Source organism: Podarcis raffonei, chromosome 11 (genome assembly GCF_027172205.1).
Source record: "Podarcis raffonei isolate rPodRaf1 chromosome 11, rPodRaf1.pri, whole genome shotgun sequence".
Lineage (NCBI taxonomy): Eukaryota > Metazoa > Chordata > Lepidosauria > Squamata > Lacertidae > Podarcis > Podarcis raffonei.
Genome location: NC_070612.1, coordinates 35,661,295 through 35,675,433, shown reverse-complemented (window position 1 = coordinate 35,675,433; position 14,139 = coordinate 35,661,295). Strand labels below are relative to the sequence as shown.

The 14,139-nt window shown below is 41.9% G+C and overlaps 1 long non-coding RNA gene across 1 annotated transcript in view; it reads right to left on the bottom strand.

The window, feature by feature from the left end:
• LOC128423437 (uncharacterized) overlaps positions 1–9,649 on the bottom strand; it is a 90,898-nt gene extending 81,249 nt beyond the window's left edge. Inside the window, exons 1-3 of the long non-coding RNA XR_008332755.1 lie at positions 9,509–9,649; positions 1,222–1,363; positions 530–605 (exon numbers count right to left, since the gene is read on the bottom strand). This is a non-coding gene — a long non-coding RNA (uncharacterized LOC128423437). The remainder of the gene's footprint in view (positions 1–529; positions 606–1,221; positions 1,364–9,508) is intronic.
• Between the last annotated feature and the right edge of the window lie 4,490 nt (positions 9,650–14,139).

Genomic DNA, 14,139 nt, shown 5'->3' with positions numbered 1-14,139 from the left:
TACTTGCACTTAAGAGTGCTTTCGAACTGCTAGGTGGGCAGGAACTGGGACCGAACCACGGGAGCTCACCCCACCGCGGGGATTCGAACCGCCAAGCATACGATCGGCAAGTCCCAGGCACTGAGGTTTTACCCACAGCGCCACCCGCGTCCCCAAAATGGTGATAGATTTGTGCAATTGTCCCAAATTCTCAGTTGTCCTCGTTCATCCCCCATGCTTCCTCTTGGGTACCAATACCACCCAACACAGCTATTCTAGCGTATATGCCGAAAGGCATATAATATCCAGTATCTGAAGACATTGTTAGCTGATAACTCAAGCAAACTGAATTCTTGTCATTCGGGGATGGGGAAATACAAAATTGTGAAAGACTTCGGAACATTATTACACAATATCTATTTAGAGTTCCACTTACATAACATATGAATCGATATACAAATAAGCATGTGCCTGCCTTAAGGATAAAGACATTTTCGTGCATGACTAAAATATGAAGACTGATAAATAATTTTAATATTTCTGAACTTACTGTTTGGAGTGCCATACAGAAATGCGAAAATAAAATGCATTTATCTCTTTGTCTCTTCCACTTTCTTGCAATTAATCTGTTAGATACGGGTGAAAACAGTACAGTATTCACATTATTATTTCCATTTAACAAAACTGTAACTTATCTCTCTAATATACAACCTTTTACCAACGCAAGGAAAAATAACCATCTTTGATGCACGAACATTAGCATTCTTAATTGATCACTGCTGAGCAAACACCACTTTTGGAAATAGCTTTTTAAAAACAACAATATTTTTAACAACATGTTAATGGCATCGGTATCAGTTCTTGTGAGCTTCTGAAAGGAGAGAGATCATTATTTTTCTCACCTCTAGATTTGCAGTCCCCAACCCCCACTGATAAGATAATTTTGAACATCGAATCTTAACTCTGAAATTAGCTACATGTTTAGCCTCAACTGATTGACAGTACTCATTAACATGAATGTAAAGCTTTAATATTTAAAATCTGCATTTTATTAATATTTCATAGGGGGTCATAGGTAATGTCCATGTGTGAGAGATAGAAATGGAAGGAGGAGATAGCAGAGGAATCCAATTCAATTACTTCTCCCCCTAATTGCAAATGACTTCAAAGATTGAGGTACTCTCCCTCCTCCATGACCTTAGTGCATACGCTAGACTTCATTAGGAAACACTTTTTTTGTACCTGTCAGTAATCTCATTCTAATGTGGGTGGTCAGGTTGGGAACAGGATCATTGCAGAATTCATTGAGGTTGGGAATTGCCTCGGAGGCAAGGTCCGGGTGACATGGCTCAAGTTGGTGGCAAGGTCAAATCTTAGTGCTGGGCTGAGAAAAGAAGGTAAAGTATTATTTGTCATTTTTGTAGATTGTGTTCATGGCACAATATGAATAATCTATACAGTGGTACCTCGGATTACATACGCTTCAGGTTACAAACTAACCCAGAAATAGTACCTCGGGTTAAGAACTTTGCCTCAGGATGAGAACAGAAATCATGCTCCAGCAGCGCAGTGGCAGCGGGAGGCCCCATTAGCTAAAGTGGTGCTTCAGGTTAAGAACAGTTTCAGGTTAAGAATGGACCTCCGGAATGAATTAAGTTCTTAACCTGAGGTACCACTGTAATCCCTAAGATCTTGCATGGAAACTCAACATCACCCTCTGAGCCAAGGTGGAAAAGATATTTATTTGAGGAAAGGGGAAGGAGATAGGGGAGCTGTTGTCCTTTTGAGGGTGTCCAAAGTACCCCCATCCCACTGCTGGTACAAGCTGCATTGGTAAATCAAGGTATCTAGAGGCTGGCTCCATCTGCACTATACATTTAAAGCAGTATCATACCACTTTAAACAGTTATCACTTCCCCCAAGAATCCTGGGAACCATAGTTTGTTAAGGGTGCCAAGAGTTGGTAGGAGACTTCTGTTTCCCTCACAGAGCTACACTTCTCAGAACGGTTTAACCAGGGCCGGATTTAGGTTTGATGAGGCCTTAAGCTACTGAAGGTAATGGGGCCCTTTATATGTCCTGCTGTCCTTTGTCAGCAACAAATTGTCACCGTTTTTTGTGTCAAATATATGCTATAGGGTAATTTATGGACCTAATAGGTATCTAAAGCCATTTGCCGCTGTTGCTGTATGTAGGTTTTATTTTATTTATTTTTTAACTTACATTTTGGAAATGTACATCCAGTTTTTTCCTTATTTTTTTAGGGGGGCTCCCAAGAGTGGGACCCTAAGCTATAACTGTTTTAGCTTATATTAAAATCTGGCCCCGGGTTTCACCAGCAATCCCTTTTCTGGGAATTTAAGCTCCGCGAAGGGAATGGGGCCTCCTAACAACTCTCAACACCCTTAACAAACTACACCTCCCAACATTTTGGATCCTGTACTCTCAGTTTACTGATACACTTCTCACATTACTACCCTTTTAATACAATCTATTCTCTAGTTAAGTACTCTCTATATATTTGAAATGGCTGCCTAGTAAGAGAACACCCTTGGGAAATGGAGTAAAGGCTCTCCTTGGACCTAGTCAATAACACAAGTACTTTCCCTCTCTTGTTAGCAGCTTCTCTCCTGAGATTCCCTTTTAAAATGCATCTTGGGAATAGCAGAGACAAGTGACCTCAGTAACATGGGGCATCAGAGCACACATGGATCAGGAGTTAAATACTCTAGGTCTGAAGTTATTATTATTATTTTGCTCTACTTAGTATTCCATACCCAGATTTTGCATAGGAACATCAGGGAGGCATAAATGTTTCTAAGGCTGGATCTAGACACATCAAAGAAGCGTTTCAGTTAAACGTGTTGTAAATCTAAACAGGGAAATCCAGTGTGGAAAAATGGGACTCCACAGCACCATCTGGTGGCACAGTGTTCTGTCACATATATAACACATATAAATCGCTTTTTCTTTACCAATCTAGCTGAGTCCTCAATACACTGATTGACACAACTGCTTGGACAGAACAATCAGTAAAATTCAGCTAAAGGACAATTGAGATTGGTATCTAGTGTTTAAGCTTTCTATACACTGGTAACTTGGTTCCTGAACAGCTTAGTTGTCGAACAAATCAGTTCTAGAACGCTGCAAACTGGTTTGCGGGTGTTTTTTGGTAGCCGAACATCATTGGATTGGAAACTTCTGCAGCCAATCTGAAGCTGCGCCTTGGTTTTCAAACAGTTTCGGGAGTTGGACAAACTCCCAGAACAGATTAAATTCATAAACCACTGTACATCCCAACGTTTTTGGGTTGGGTTCCTCCCCCCCATTCATTTTTTTTCCTCAGCTTCTAGTAGCTGAGAATTGCATACCATTATTTGAAATATTTTACTCTGTGGACAAGCGATACATTTTTCTTCAGCCCATAAGATATAACCCCAAACATTGCAGGCATAGTAAATATGTATGTTTTAGAACAGGAAGAAACAGAAAATGAATGCCAGCCAGAACATTTACAATATGCACTGTTTAAAGAAAAAAATTTGTTTGATCTTTGGCAAGTTCCCTGACTTTGAACTGACACTAGACAAATGATTATGGAGACAAGATTTGTGAAAAGCTTACTCCTCCACTCGTGGACTCCTGCATTCGGCTTTACTGCCAACATTCCTGACCGTGTAGGAACTTTGTCCCCCTCATGTGCAACTAGGGTCAATTATTTTTGGTATATTAAAAAAGGAAGGGGGGGGGAAAGGGTTTTTCAGCCACGGAGCCTCAAATTAATTTAACACACATTGTAATGGGTTCTAAAATAACAGCATTTTAACTGGGGAGTTCATTAAGCATTTTCACAAATGCATAACCATTATTTTGCTTAGTCAGATGTTTCCTCAAAGGAGATTTCATTCACTTTAACTGCAGAATGTGCACGGCGAATAAAGCAATTTAGGGTTTTTTATTTACATTTTACCACTGATCCTGCTTTATGCGGGGGTGGGGTGGGGATAAGTTGCAAAAGAACAAAGGCACTGTTAGTCAGCATTTACTTCCCAGATATCAAGGCTTCTTTTTGCTTAAAGATACTGTGGTGAGGCTTTCTTTCCAGGTGGGGGGAGTTAGGCTATATGCCCAAGTCCCTTCTAATTCCTGGATCCTGCAAAGATTCAATTGTTGGAATAGCCAGGTCAGCTTCTTGGTAATTGCCTAAGTATGGGTTGTTGCTCACTGGAAGGACAGATTGTGAAGCTGAGGCTCCAATACTTTGGCCACCTCATGAGAAGAGAAGACTCCCTGGAAAAGACCCTGATGTTGGGAAAGATGGAGGGCACAAGGACAAGGGGACGACAGAGGACGAGATGGTTGGACAGTGTTCTCAAAGCTACGAGCATGAGTTTGACCAAACTGTGGGAGGCAGTGGAAGACAGGAGTGCCTGGCGTGCTCTGGTCCGTGGGGTCACGAAGAGTCAGACACAACTAAATGACTGAACAACAAATGGGTTGTTAGGGTAATAATGGAAATGGGTCTGTACCAGAGGGTGAATGGGTGGGTCTCCCTCCTTCAACTGGCTTGTAGTTAGAAGGATTAAACCAGAGATGAGGTGTGTGTGAGCTGGTTGAGAAGCAGCCTACAGGCAGAAGCCTGAGAGGGAGAGACATGCTTGATTTCTGCTTGAATCCAAGTCTGTGGTTATGGGAGAAGCAAGACCTTCTTGCGGTCTTGATGCTGTCTCTCCATTGTAGGTTCAGGTTGTAAGATAAAGATACCCCTGACCATTAGGTCCAGTCGCGGATGAATCTGGGGTTGTGGCACTCATCTAGCTTTACTGGCCGAAGGAGCTGGCGTACAGTTTAGTCATGCTCTGCTTTCAGGGCGCCCGACGCTCCGGGAAGCAGGCTGCTATCCGCAGCCTAGACATCCCTGCGGGACCTCCCACAGGGCTGCCTAGGCTGCGGATGTCTTCCTGAAGCCTGGAGAGTGAGAGGGGTCGGTGCGCACCGACCCCTCTCGCTCTCCAAGCTTCAGCGAAAGCCTGCATTTGCCCCATAGGACGCACCCAGATTTCCCCTTCATTTTTGGAGGGGAAAAAGTGCGTCCTATAGGGTGGAAAATACGGTTTCTGCTTATTTGTCTACCTTGTTTATCTATCCATCTACACATACACACTTTTATGTCAGTACGCAGATAAATACAGACTGATAATTCCACTCTGGCAGCTTTGCCGATGCTGAATCTGCAGCTCTGATATGATGAATACAAAACCAACGGTGAATCAACAAATAAATTGCAGCAATAATCACCAAACTAATCTTTTAGTTTTCTTTGTTCACAGGGAAATATATAGGCAACATAAACTCTTCACCAAATTCAGATGGCTTGAGGGATCAAATCTGGCCACTACAATAGCTACAGAAGGATGCCTATGAAATGAATATGTAAATAGAATTGCTAATTCAGCTTCCAGCAACTAACCAATGAAATAAAATAACCAAAATCTTTCGCATGGTTTCTGGACCTGGCAAATCATGGTCACAGTTTTTTGTTTTAAAAAAACCTTTTGGGAAACCTTTAAGCTGATCTTGACTTCCTTGAGTGTTTGCCTAAATTCCATTAGAGCTTTCCTCATAGCCATGACACTGCATGATATATCAATGCTGTAGCATCAACCAGTCAGAATTCGTATTTTAGTATGTTTTATTTGTTTATTCATTTGATAACGATTGGATTTTTGCCTTACTACAATTACATAGCATCAGCACAGGATTTGGGCAAAACAATCCTTCTCTCCACCTAAAACCAACATAATCTTCTGTGTCGGAAGATCTGGATGTTCTTGACTGAGACATGATTTAAAGTGATTGCTCTAAGATGCTTATGTCAGGCCCTGCTGAAGAGGCAAAATACAATTTTGCATATGCACTCGGTGTCATTTCATCTAGTTCTGGTGTTCGTGGGCACCTTTGAGTGTATATGTGAGAGGCGGAAGAGAAGACCACTAAAGGAGATGAGAAGATGCCTAGGGTGCTAGAGGAGAATGAATGATTGCATGCAGTCTGATCCTAAGCAGAGTTATGCATGCTTAAGGCCAATGCTTTTCCAATTAAATGTTCAAAATACTAATGAAAGAATGTTATTGCATTAAAAAAGGTCTACATCAATGGACCAGGATGTGGGAGACCAGGGTTCAAATACCCACTGAGCCATTAAGAAGCTTGCTGGATGACCTTGGGCCAGTCACAGTCTCTCAGACTAAGCTGCCTCACAGGGTTGTGAGAATCAAATGAGCTTTCATTTTCCCAGGCTGTGCTTTGAAGTCCCAAGAATCTGGCCTTCAAAGCGTAGTGTCACCTGAGGTCATAGTGATGTCAGGTGATTGCCAGATGGGTGCCACCCTTCTTCTGTCATATTTGGTCCACCAGGGGTGGGGAGATAAGGATCTGGGGCCTGCTAACCAGAAAAGATTCCCTACCCTTGTTATATTTGTTAAGTCAGTGTAAATAAGCAGCAAAATCCTCAGCATGGTTTGCAATTATAGAGCCACCCATTTGTGACTAAAGGGTAAAACAATCTGTCAGTCAGAATTGCCCTATTTTAAATTAGGAGCAGTGCTTGGTGAACTAACTAACCTATCAAAACAAAAACTTTCTTGCTTTTCTTCATGTATCTTGAACTAGCATTGCTAACTGACAATCCTAATCCTAAAATCCTGACTAGAGAGAAGCATGACAGAGTCCCATTCACAGCTGCAGTGCTGCTCAGGAGTAAGGTAGGACCTCTAAGTGAACCAGGAACCCTTTCATGCAACAGACTTTACCACCAGGTTAGACTACGGCAATGCATTGTACATAGGGCTGCCTTTGAAGACAAGTTTGGAAACTACAGCTAATGCAAGATGTGTCAGCAATTTCAACACAAGCTTAGGTATTTATTTCAGGCATTTATATGCTATTCAGTATTCAGAATCTCTAAGCCCTTCCTCCCAGGCACGATGCAGAAGGATTTCTAAACTCCCTCTTTTGGGGGCGGCCCTTCCAAGCTCCTTGAAAAACCACTGGTGAAACACAGAGGGCGTTTCGCCAGCTGCTTTTGACACATTGGAAGGAGGTGCTGTGAGGTGAAAAGCCACAAAGTACTCAAGAGCAAACCCTTGCTTGAATGCCCTAAAAGGGATTTTGCAACCTGTATCTAATCTGTCATACTGGTTTCTTGAGAGGGAAGCAGGGAAGGGGTGCTTTGGATTATAAGTGACCCAATACAAGGTCAAAAAAGGAGTAAGAAAAAGTGAAGGGGAGAAAATCCTGTTTGACTTTGGGATAAAAAAATAAGCATGGTGAAAACTTGTGGAGTAAAAGACTGGCAACTAGACTAAGGCACTATGGATAAACATAGAAGGATTAATAAGATACCACGCAAGTAAATCATACAGGAAGGAAGGAAAGCAAGTGCTAAGCTTAGCTGATGCAACAAAACAGCCTGATTAACAAGATGAAGTGCTGCTGGATGATCAGCAACAAGGAGGAAATATAGCCAGCATTTGCTAGATATATGGAGGTCATGATAGCCCCACACAAGAGCTATAGGCAGCATTGCCAGCATAAGGCAAATACCCGACTAATATATTTACATATGAACAGGGTGCCAACAGGCAAAGATCACATAAGTAAATTTTTAGACATTACGTTCCAAATGTCAGGCAAGAAATATCACAGTCTGATTGATATGCAGAATTGTTGGCAGAACAGAGATGGCCAAAGTAAGTTCAAAGTCACAGGAAATGTTGTCATCAGCCTCCTGTAAAAATGTACAGTTGCTTGCTATTCTTCCTCTGCCTAAAGGTGACTATTACTATCTTTTCCCTAGGCTACTTGTTCAACGTATCTTATTATCATTACAAAGTATTATAATGGATTAGCTTCTCCGTATTGTGTTAGTATTGGAGAGAGCATGTTTGAGACGGCACACTGACAAGGTTTTTTTAAAAAGACATTTATTTACCCCCACTAACAATTACCAAGCAGCTTGCTTTCAAGATTTTCTTTTTTTTAAAAAATTTCTCTAAATTGCATGCTTGCAATTTTTTTTGTCTCCTGATTATTCATTTAACAGAGAAAAAAAGAAACCGAAAAGAAGTGAGTAGTATCTAATTAATATCTCCTAATGCCCAACTAATGTCAAGCATGACTCCAATTTATAACCAAACTATATCTTTACATTGAAAAATTCAATTACATTTACTGACATACTTTGAAATGCTACATTATTTATACTGGCAAACTTTGCAGCCTCTCTGTATATTTATTAACATTCTTCCCACAGTACAAAAGCAGGCACACAATACAGATCGCTGCATTCTTCATTTTTTAATTTTTCAAAGTGATATTTACATCTGCTCGGGTAGGAAGGGAGGAAGGAAGGGGTTGCCTCTGTCAAGGAGATCCGAAAGATCAAGCAGAGCCAGGAGTTAATTTGCCCTCCCATTTGATTCTCCAGGCAAAACAAGGTAACCTTGACATTTCCCTCTTCCTCCTTCTTTCCTCCCCTCCCCTCCCTCCCTATTTTTCCCCTCTTTCATTCTCATTCTTTCCCTCCCTCCCTCTCTCTCACTCACACTTCACTCTCAGTGCACACATCAACAATTTTGAGCTGTGAAGAGGTTCAATTGCCACCTTGGTGACTCACTTATAATGCACAAATCATTTACCAGGATAGCTTGAGGACATGACAATGACAGAGAGACATCTGTTGGGTGGATGGGATAAGAAAAAAGAGGTTATTCACAGCTGGTACATTAGCCATGCTAGCCACTAGGCCACCACAGTGTCCTAGTCCTACAGCTTCATTCCCCTCCTCTCTGCCTGCTCCCTGCTGTCAGCTGCCAAAAGATATCTGTTCTCACCCTTTGCTGAATGAAAAGGTGCTAATGCATGACTTCAGGATATGACAGAACATACAGTACTTACAAGTGTTTGGAGATGCAGCCAACCTGACCATGGGGAAAAGAAATAAGTAACTAAAGAGAGATTTTTCGTGTGTGTGTGTGTGTGTGTGTGTGTGTGAAAGAGAGAAAGGGTAAAAAATAGGCTTTATCTAGCTGTGTGTGGAAAAGGGAAACATTATCTTAGCAGTATTCCTTTTACAGTTGCTTTTTTTTATTAAAAAGATCTATGTTAAAAAATTACACTGCGTTTTGTTTTGTATATGTACGTACTTATATAATAAATATGAGTCTATTAAATATGATCCATAGGCAATTGTTATATGAGCATCTGGATTTAAATCCAACATGCTTGCTTTTCTGCTTTAATGGCGGATGGTGGGAGCAGAAGTTATATCAGCTCTGAACAAAGAAGCAGCTTTTGGTAACTAGTCAAGCACACTGCTGCTGCTATCTGTCTAAATGCACACATATACATGCACAAAATTGAATTTTCAGCTCTGTAATTTTAAAAATTGTTCTCACACGTGGGTCTCTTTTACAATCCAGACTTTGACCACAATCGCAGCTGGCCTACTTTGTAACTATTGCAATACCTATTTTAAAGATTGAGAAACTGAGGTTGAAAGGAAGTGGCTTGCTCAAGCTCAACTGACTCCACAGCTAAGCTGCAGGTCTCCTGCAGGTCTCCGCAGCTAAACATTGAGGTCCAGGCCTCTATGCGTTCTTTGCTGGTTTGTTTTCTCCTTAAGAAAACACAGTCCAGGAATGAGATATCCTGTGGAGAAAAGAAGAAAATAAATTAAGGAAAAAATGAAAACAAAGGCATGGATGTAACAAAGTTACATATATACCCCAAACCACCCTGTAAGTACATAGATTACTTTATGATGCAAAATGAGTGGGAATTCTATTGTTAAATTTGTTACTTCATGTAACTGTTGTATAACTCTAAAATCGCAATAAATTAATTTATTAAAAAAAAATTTAGATTCATATATCACTCTTCATCATAATATCTCAGGGTGGCTCACATAATTAAAAAAAAGGATTAAATAAGTAAAACAAAACAGAAAATAATAACCCCCCTTCCCACAGATACATATAGATTCAGGATTCATGATGACCTTAACAGATTGGAGAACCAGACCCAAACTAACAAAATGAATTTCAGTTGGGATAAATGTCTGGTTCTAAACTTAGGCAGGAAGAACCAGATGCACAAATATAAGGTGAGGGCACCTAGTTTGCCAGTAGTTCATACATTGAAAAGGATCTAGGTGTCTTAGGAGACCAAAAGCTCAATATGAGTCAACAGTGTAATATAACAGCAAAAAACAAAACCAAAGCTAATGCTATTCTAGGCTGCATCAAAAGAAGCATAGTGTTCTGGACAAGGGAAGTCATAGTCCCACTCTCTTCTACCTTGGTCAGACCACACCTGGAGTTCTGTGTCCTGTTCTGGGTGCCACAATTTAAGAAGGACATTGACAAGCTGGCACATGCAGTGGCGTAGCGTGGGGGTGCAGGGGGGGGCCGGCCGCAACATTGGGGGGGCGCTCGCACTTGCAGCTCTCTGCCCCTACCTGGCTCACTCGGGTTAGGGGGCGCAAATTACTTGCCTTGCCCCGGGTGCTGACAACCCACGCTACGCCACTGGGCACATGTGCAGAGGAGGGTGACCAAGAAGATCAAGGTCTAGGAGCCAAGCTTTATGAGGACTAATTGAAAGAGTTGGGTATGTTTATCCTGGGAAAGAGGAAACTGAAGGGAGATATGATAACCATCTTCAAACATCGAAAGGGCTGTCACATGAAAGATAGAACAAGCTTGTTTCTTCCTGCTCTGGAAGATAGGACAGGAACCAATGGATTCAAATTACATAAAAGGAAATTGTGACTAAACATCAGGAAGAAATTTATGGCAATAAGAGCTGTTTGACAATGGAAAGGACTCCCTCAGGAGGTTGTGGACTCTCCTTCATTGGAAGTTTTAAAGCAGAGGTCGGATGGCCATCTGTCATGGATGCTTTCGTTGAGAGTCCTGCATTGCAAGGGTTTGGACTAGATGACCTCTGGGGTCCCTTGCAACTCTAAGATTCTATGAAATGAGTTTGGATAACTGATGCCAGTGTTAATTCTGCCACCCTTCTATATAATATACAGTGGTACCTCTGGTTACGTACTTAATTCGTTCCGGAGGTCCGTTCTTAACCTGAAACTGTTCTTAACCTGAAGCACCATTTTAGCTAATGGGGCCTCCCGCTGCTGCCGTGCTGCCAGAGCACGATTTCTGTTCTCATCCTGAAGCAAAGTTCTTAACCTGAGGTACTATTTCTGGGTTAGCGAAGTCTGTAACCTGAAGCGTATGTAACCCGAGGTACCACTGTATTCTGTATTCTGGGTGGTGTTCGGTTAACCTGTCCCACCAAAATAAGTGTTTTCGCTTGTGCAGCAGGACTCTCTCCCCAATTCCTCTCCCAGTTGTGCCCTGTTTCCTTCCCAAACCTACTCCAGGGGGTTGGGGAGAACCCCTAGAACAGCACTGGGGGTGCAGGGAGGGAATGTTTTGTTGCACAAGCAGAAATCCTTCCACTGATGGAACGTGCAGCAGAAGGCGGCTGCTGATCCTTCTTGTCACTGTCAATGCAAGGGGAGAAGGGAGGTGATCAGGTAGGAAGAGGAGGAGGGAGGAAGAGGAGGAGCGCCAGCAGCTGCGGGGTCAGCAGTGGGCCTCCTGCTCAGATGCAGGCCTTTGTAGGGTCCAGGCAAGGCGGATTCCAGACAGTAACACTCCCCATGCATGATCCTTCACGTTGCTCACATAAATAAACATATCAGAATCCCTGGGAAGTTGCCTCAGAGCTCTTTATCCCACAGCCCATTAATGGATAAAGCGGAGCAGTTCCTTGGTAATAAGAGCTTCTAAAATAATTGCTCTATTTCCGAAATAATGTAGCAATCTATCTAGCTATATCTATATATCTAAGGGCCTTTTTTATGAATGTAGCATGTAGGCAAAGGATTCATTGTTAAAATTTGGATGTATGCAGATAGAAAGGAAAAATAATCTTGGAAACCAGCTTTGATCTGAGACCACTGAATTTAATATTGTTGGTGGAAAGGTGTTGATGAAAGCAACAAAAAATTTTTTGGTGTGTGTGGAATACTTCAAATGCAGTGTTTCCTTCTAAAGGCATCCTCATATATATCTCCTTGAAAATTGACAGGACTCCTTGTGATAAGTAGTGAAGGTGTGTATATTTATGCATATATAAATGATTCATCATAAATAGAAAATCATAGTATTATCTACACCTACACAGCAATTGAGTAATAATCACTAGTGCTATTTATTAGTATTCATTAAACTTAGAGAAATAAGAAACAGGAGTGGAGTTACTTTAAATTCAGAAGCTGCAGGGAAAGATCTACTTTGATGAATCCATCTCTGTCTCATATTCCCTTTAGTCTATTTTCATGTAAATTTTCAGTTTGCATTTGGTTGAGGGCACAGTTCAATATATATATATATATTGTTTTTAATTATTATCACAGTTTGCAGAGGAAAGGGAAATTCCTCTGTCATTTAATGGCTTGCCTTCTCTCATCCTTTTACTACTTCTGCCACTTCCAACAGCCCTACCCACAACTGAGGCGGCAGAATGAATACAAAGTGTAACAGACTGAGAAAAGCAGTTCTAATCACGGCTTATGTGGCTGAAGTGGAAACTGGCCAGGGTGACTTCAACTTCATTTCCTTTTTAGAATATATCAGCTAATTCATCTGTTTCTCAAAAGTCGGGATTGGCAGCTCCTTGGGTGGAAACAGAGGGATCCTGCGGAGAAGCATGTCTAAATGTGCTGCTGCCATCACAGTTGGGTCAGAGGAACTTGGATTCTCTCCCACCCTACCTGCTATCCTCTGCTTGACTTGGGGCTATGAAGTTATGTAATTGACATCTTATTTTGTTAAAGATGGGAGGTTGGGAGGGGGGAGAGGAAGGAAGCTAAGCTCTTCACAGATGATTCAGGAAGACAGATCTTCCTCCTGAAGGATAAATCTTAATTTTAGCCTTGATGTCATGAATGAAAGCAAAAGGGGGGGAAACGCACAGATATTAATCACAAATACAAATGGTAGAGAGGCAAGAGGAATAAGGAAGAGATAAATGGTGGCACAGGAAGGGCTTTAGCTCAGTAGTAGAGCACCTCCTATGCATGCAGAAGGTCTCCGGTTCAATCCTTAAGCATCTGCCCCATATGAAATCCTGGAGGGTCACTGCCAATCAGTTTGGATGATGCTGAGCTAGGTGTACCAAGATTCCAACTCAGTGTAAGGTAACCTCCTTTGTTGTTGTTTAGTCGTTTAGTCGTCTCCGACTCTTCGTGACCCCTATTAAAGTTAATGGAGGAATAGGAAGGACATAGACAGCTGCCTTACACTAAGTGAGACCTACTGGTCCCCATAGCTCACAGACGGGCCCACCCCTCTGGAATGGTCTTCCAAAGCAACTACTCTATTCCTAACTTTAAAATGGAAAGCGTAATGCTGGTGGTCAACAAAAGAGGTTTAAAGACTCTCTCAAGGCATATCAGTGGTAGCTCAGGTTAAGAACTTAATTCGTTCTGGAGGTCCGTTCTTAACCTGAAACTGTTCTTAACCTGAGATACCACTTTAGCTAATGGGGCTTCCTGCTGCTGCTGTGCCGCCAGAGCATGATTTCTGTTCTCATCCTGAAGCAAAGTTCTTAACCTGAGGTACTATTTCTGGGTTAGTGGAGTCTGTAACCTGAAGTGTCTGTAACCTGAAGCGTCTGTAACCAGAGGTACCACTGTATAAACAACGACAACTGGGAAACACTGGCCTGCGAACGCTCCAATTGGAGAACAGCCTTTACCAAAGGTGTCATGGACTCCGAAGACGCTCAAACTCAGGACAATAGGGAGAAACGCACTAAGAGGAAGGCACGTTCGGCAAACTGGAAACCTATGTCCCCACTGTGGAAGGACATGTGGATCCAGAATTGGCCTCCACAGGCACTGACGGGCTCACTGTTAAAACCATGTTTATGGAAAACAATCTTACTTGGCTACGAGTGATTGCCAAAGAAGAAGAAGAAGAAGAAGAAGAAGAAATAAGAGGGCAGGTGGTCTTGGGGGAATCAAGACTGAGGTTGGGAGGGGCATATTGCAGTTATTTATATTGCACAGCGGGAAGCATAAAA